Raw genomic sequence first — 6,494 nt, forward strand, 5'->3', positions numbered from 1 at the left:
TTTCTTCTCATGAAGATGGTACCTCCCTGCTATTATCGTTGCTATGTTCTTTTCTTCAATCACAAATTCTAGAAAACATATAGTAGTGATACTGAAGTGTGTGCATACGAAAATTTATTCACCTCCATATATGGATAGCCAAATAATTAAGTGAAAAGTGAGGTAATATGCAACTATTTAAGATATATAATCATATAATTAAACTGTTATATATATGACATTCATTATCTTGAAAGAATTCAATTGATGTAAAGCTAATTCTTGCCAAATAGGACACATATGTGTAACAATTTTAAACTAAAAACTACTAATAGTTTGTTATAAATTTCATTTAGCTAATCAGTGAAATTTCTGGTTCTCCAACATCGATCTTACTCTAGATACCAAGAATTACCAATAACTATAGAAATAACATGTAGCTTTTCTGCATTTGCTGTGACTTTTAAAAATTAGTTATGAACATTCATAGAATATGTTCATTCAAGGAGACAGCTTACGTACCTTGAATCACTTACAGTGCTCTTCACTTCATTCTTAGCCACCATAACTTTGTTCCCAACCATATTCTGAAAAATAGATAAAGAACAATTCATTAAACTTCAAAGTGTTATCATTTTCATGCTTTTTATTTATTTATTTTTTTGAAAACTAAATTATATGACAAACAAACGGAAAATTTGGATTATCATACAACAAATGACCGCGAAAGAGACAGAACTTCAAATAAGCATATTAAGACTGCTGGAATTTCTTGTTTATTACACATTTCTACTAAAATTTAAGAGCTCACTTAAAAACCATATTTAATAATATTAACCATATTTTTTGAGAAAAAATATTAACCATATTTTGAATTGATTCTCTTAAAAAATAAGAAATAAAAACTACAATAGAGAAAATAAGACCAAAAGGCGGAAGATATGAGCCTATGAGCTTTCGTTTCTCCTTTATTGCCTTTTGCATAATCACATACCACTCCATTTGTCTCAATACGGAATCCTTTTACGTACTGACAATTCTTAAGAAGAATAAGCATTTCTTTAGATGATAGATTGCAGGGATGAAAATAACATGAAAGAGTATTTCTCTCCTAAGTTGAATTCAAGAAACTCTATTTTCCTCTGATATTAATTCAGTAAAACCGTGTGACAGCAAGTATTCCACAAAATATAACCCCTCACCTTTCTAATAAATTAAGGAGAAGAGAGAAACGAATTAAATGAGACGCGATATTAATTGGAAAATATACATATATATGAGACAACAAATTAAGGTGCAAGTCTCCATAGATATCCTTTCTCGGTAAGATATATATGTACAAAAATAATACAAAAGAAAAATAATAGAATTCCTCAGAACTGAGTAAAGAAAGCCAAACAGAACAAAGGAAAAGTTTTAATCAATAAGAAAGAGGATAATACCAAGAAGGGTGTAGTCAGAAACAACCACCCTGAAAATTAAAGAAAAAATTGTGTGATTTTGTTTTTTTCCCCTCTTACTATCATTTTGAATGGAATTTAGTTCAAAGTCAATCAACTAGAAAATAACACAAGAAATAAAAGATCAAATAGGAATAAACAAAGTCATTAAAAGAAGTAGTAGGAAGAGGAAAAATTAATTAGGTGCAATCTGAATTCTAAGGCTTCATCTAGCTAGATAGTTTTTTCTCAATAAGATCTGGAGTTTTCCCCAAAAAAAACTTAAAAGAATAGTAAAATGCCATTAAATCAGATAAAAAAACTCAAAATAGAGTGGAATAATGATTTCTCGAAAAGAAAAAGATAGGAGGGTGCAATCGCAGAACCTTAAGTTCATCTTTTCTAATAAAAACATATTTAGTTTTTCACATGCATTATAAAAACAAACGACCAAAACATATCTTCAATTAGATCAAAGCTTCAAACGAAAACACTGAACAAAAAAACTTTTAGTAAAAAATCATTTTCAAAACAAAGCTAAAGAAAAGAATAGAAACAAGTAGAAAAAGGGGTGCAATTGTTAAGAAAAGACTCTCACCTATTACCTTGTTTTAATCCCCTCTCTTTCTTTAATTCTCAATCAAATGATTTTAACAAATGAGAGAATGAAAGAACTTTTCTTTAATTCCCTCAACTCTCATTCTCACTCTCTATATTATCTCTAGAAAGAGAGAGAGAGAGAGAGAGAGAGAGAGAGAGAGAGAGAGAGAGAGAGAGAGAGAGAGAGAGAGAGAGAGAGAGAGAGAGAGAGAGTGTGTGTGTGTGTGTGTGTGTGTTTAACAAATTTTGGGCGTGTCTGTGTGGGCTGACTTGGAGTGTAATGAAAAACACAAGACGTCAGTTGGCAATGTCTGGCCAAACGCCACGTACAACGAATTAAAGAAACCCTCTTTCTCAGTGGGTCCCATTTACTAAACTCTGAGGCTATGTTTGGTAAGAGGATAAATGAGGGATTAAGTAGGTTTAACCCTTTACTAGCCTGCCAAATAGAAAAAAAGGGGAGGGGTTAACAAACCCAAGCCCGTTAGTCCATTTATCCCGTCATGAGATGAGATAACTATTCTTCGTAGGAAGGGCTTGTTCCACCTTCTCACGCGAGGGTAGGCGGTAAATTTTTTTCATCTAGATCTCAGCAGCGGAATTAGGGGAATTCGGCAACGAAATTTCCCTCGCCTTGGTCACCAAATGCCGGCCTGCGAGCCTCTTGAAGCGGCTGTTCACCATAACTCCTATTGCCACCTTCAAGAAGATGTCGACCCACCTCGATAACTCCGTCGGTGACATCTCCTAGCTCCTGCATGTCTCCGTCGGCGGCGACGCGAACGGGGACATGCACCTGGGCCTACCCCCCGATCGTGAAGAATGGGCCCATCCTGTTCTTGATCTGGGAGCAGATTGCGACGCTGCACATGGGGAACCACGAGGCGAGGGCTGATGCGACGGCGAGCCTGGTGTCGCTCGTGAGGGATAATGAGAGGTACGGGAAGCTGATCATTAAGGAGGATGGGGTTCGGGTCTTGAGAGTGCTGCTGAGCATCACTTAGTGAAGCATCCAATGGGCCATTCTAGAGCAAGAATCAGATGCATAATGTGATTCAGTCGACGTTAGCGGTGAAATCAGGGCTTCTGCCGACAAATTCGCAGAAAACACAACACCATCAGCCGTCACCGCCACCTCAGCAGAATCAAGGAAAGTATATGAATCTTGCTGGTGAGAGCATCAAAGGGCGAGAATTCGAAGATCCGAACACAAAAGCTTATATGAAAGCAATGGCTGCTAAGGCTCTGTGGCATCTTGTAAAGGGGAATACTACAATTTGTAAGAGTATTTATGAATCACAAGTTTTTCTTTGCTTTGCCACTCTTTTGGAGAATGCGACCGATGAGGTTAAGTATAATTCAGCCATGGCTTTAATATGGAGATTGCTCGTGTAGCTGAGCAAGATCCAGACCTCAGAAGATCGGCGTTCAAGCCCAATTCGCCAACTGCACGAGCAGTCATTGATCAATTCATTCGAATTGTTGAAAAAGACGACTACGATGATTTACTAGTCCCTTGCATTATTTCGTTGGGTTGTTTATCAAGAACATTTTGGGCTACTGAAACCCGAATCATTGGCCCATTAGTTAAATTGCTTGACGAAAGGGAGCCAATTGTATCTAAAGAGGCAACTGTTGCTTTACCAAAGTTTGCTTGCACTGAGAACTACTTGCACACTGATCATTCGAAGTCGATTAGTAGCACAGGAGGGTCGAAGCATTTAGTACAGCTGGTGTATTTTGGTGAGCAGATGGTTCAGATTGCTGCATTAGTTTTGTTGTGCTACATTGCTCATTATGTTTCAGAGAGCGAGGCGCTAGCTGTTGGAAAATTAATAGTACAACGAGACCTTTCCCGTCTTTATGATGATATGAGAATAAAAAATAGAATAGAAAAAACAGAGAAATAGAGAGATTGCACACACAAGATTTACCGAGGTTCAGCTCAAATTGAATCTATATCCTCACTTGCCCCTTCTTCATTATTTCCACTATAATCAAATGAAAGCTTACAAAGGATCTTATATCAAGTTGGTATAACTTAACTTGAGGATCACTTTCTCTTAAACTTACTTGAGGATTACAACTTTCTCTAAAACTCACTTGAGGATTACAGATTGAATGTGGTTCTTCTTCTTGCTTCCTATTATCAACCTTCACCATCTCCCCTCTATTTATAGGAAGGATATGCCTCTTGGGTACACCACATTCATTGCACGAAAAAGTCCAAAGACTAGCCCTTCATTTTCCTAATGCATAGAGAAAGACAATCTATCAATGCATGCATGTAGTCAACCACAAAATTTTCATGAATTAAAACCATATTAATTCATCATGGGGATGGACCCCCGTTCCCATCAATCTCTCCCTCCATCATCATGAGGAGAAAGTTTTTAAACATTAGTCATATCTGCCTTTCTTCGGCAGAAGTTATGCTTCTCTTTTGGTAGAGGCTTCGTCATCATGTCAGACATATTTTGGCTTGTATCAATCTTCTTAATGTGCATAAGACGATTCTCCAAAATATCATGGATCCAATGAAAACGTACATCGATATGTTTTGTCCTTGAGTGATAGGTAGCATTTTTACTCAAGTAGATGGCGCTCTAACTGTCACAATATAGAGTGTACTTCTCTTGCTTGAGAGATAGCTCATTCAGAAAAATTTTCATCCATAAGAGCTCTTTGCTGGCTTTTGTAGTAGCAATATACTCAGCTTCTATAGTGGATAGAGTGATACACTTTTGCATCTTTGATTGTTATGATACGGCTCCCCCTGCAAAAGTAAATAAGTATCCTGATGTGGACTTTCTTTTGTCCAAGTCATCTGCCATATCAGAATCAATGTAGCCTTCCAAGATAGGTTTTCCATCTCCAAAACATAAAGAATATTTAGAGGTTTCTCTAAGATATCTTAGGATCCACTTTACTATTTCCCAATGTTCTTTAGCAAGATAACGACTTACCACTCCAACTGCATGTGCTATGTCGGGTCTTGTATAAACCATGTAGTACATCAAACTTCCAACAGTCGAGGCAAATGGAATGTTCTTCATCTCCTCCTTCTCCTTCTCACTTGAAGGGCTTTGTTGTGTACTTAGCTTAAAATGAGCTGCTAGCGGTGTGCTGACTAGCTTAGAGTTCAACATATTGAACCTCTCCAGAACAAGTTCAATATATCTTTCTTGTGATAGCCACAACTCTCTCGCACTTCTGTCTTAAGAAATCTTCATTCCCAATTTATGTTGTGCTGCTCCTAAGTCCTTCATGTCAAAGGACTTGCTCAGCTCTTTCTTCAACCTATCAATTTTAGATCTATCTTTTCCAACAATAAGCATATCATCAATATATAGAGAGAGAATAATGAAATCATCATCCGAGAACTTTTAGACATAAACACAATGATCTGCAGATGTTCTTTTGTATCATGGTAAAGCATAAAACAACTAAACCTTTTATACCATTGTCGCGGTGCCTGCTTGAGTCCGTACAAGCTCTTCTTTAATTTGCAAACCAAGTGTTCTTTGCCATTTACTTTGAAACCCTCTGGCTGCTCCATGTCGATTTCTTCTACCAAATCACAATGGAGGAATATTATCTTCACATCTAACTGTTCAACTTCAAAATCCTGAGAAGTAACAAGACCAAGAATAACCTAAATAGAAGACATCTTTACTACAGGAGAAAAAAAAAAATTCATAGTCAACACCTTGCTTCTGATTGAAACCTTTCACCACGAGACGAGCTTTGTACTTGACTTGGCCATTTCCTTATTCTTGATTTTGAACACCCATTTGTTCTTCAAGGCTTTTCTATTCTTAGGTAGCTCCACCAAGTCATAAGTGTGATTCTTATGCAAAGAATCTATCTCCTCTTTGTAGGAATCAAAAATTGCCTATAGGTCTCCACGAACAGCTCAGTGTTAAGGAACGACAATGAACGTCACCATCTGGTTCACAGGAGTTCAATTGACGTCGGTGAACGTTTGAAGTGAATCGACGAACTACGTGAACTGACAGAATTTCGGAATAACGAAGGCACAGGCTAATTGAGAGCCCCGCGATGTTTACAAAAAGAACAATGCCTTTCGTGTCTCGTTCGTTCTACAGATAATCCAACCATCGGGGCTGATAGAACTCTTCGTCAGAATTCCAACACAATTCGAATCACTAAAATCCGAGTTCGGACGAAGAATTTACAGCGGAGTGTCTCGGATTTTTGGAGACACCCCAGGGGTGTCCTAGATTTTTGGGGACGCCCCAGGGGTGTCCTAGATACGCCCCGGGGGTGTCCTAGATTTTTGGGTACGCCCCGGGGGTGTCCTAGATTTTTGGGTACGCCCCGGGGGTGTCCTAGATTTTTGGGTACGCCCCGGGGGTGTCCTAGATTTTTGGGTACGCCCCGGGGGTGTCCTAGATTTTTGGGTACGCCCCAGGGGTGTCCTAGATTTTTGGGTACGCCCCGGGGGTGTCCTAG

General features: G+C 38.2%; 1 pseudogene; it reads left to right on the forward strand.

Annotated features, from left to right (window-relative positions):
* On the forward strand, positions 2,405-3,928 carry LOC109834841 (annotated as a pseudogene).

Source organism: Asparagus officinalis, chromosome 3 (genome assembly GCF_001876935.1).
Source record: "Asparagus officinalis chromosome 3, Aspof.V1, whole genome shotgun sequence".
Taxonomy (NCBI): domain Eukaryota; kingdom Viridiplantae; phylum Streptophyta; class Magnoliopsida; order Asparagales; family Asparagaceae; genus Asparagus; species Asparagus officinalis.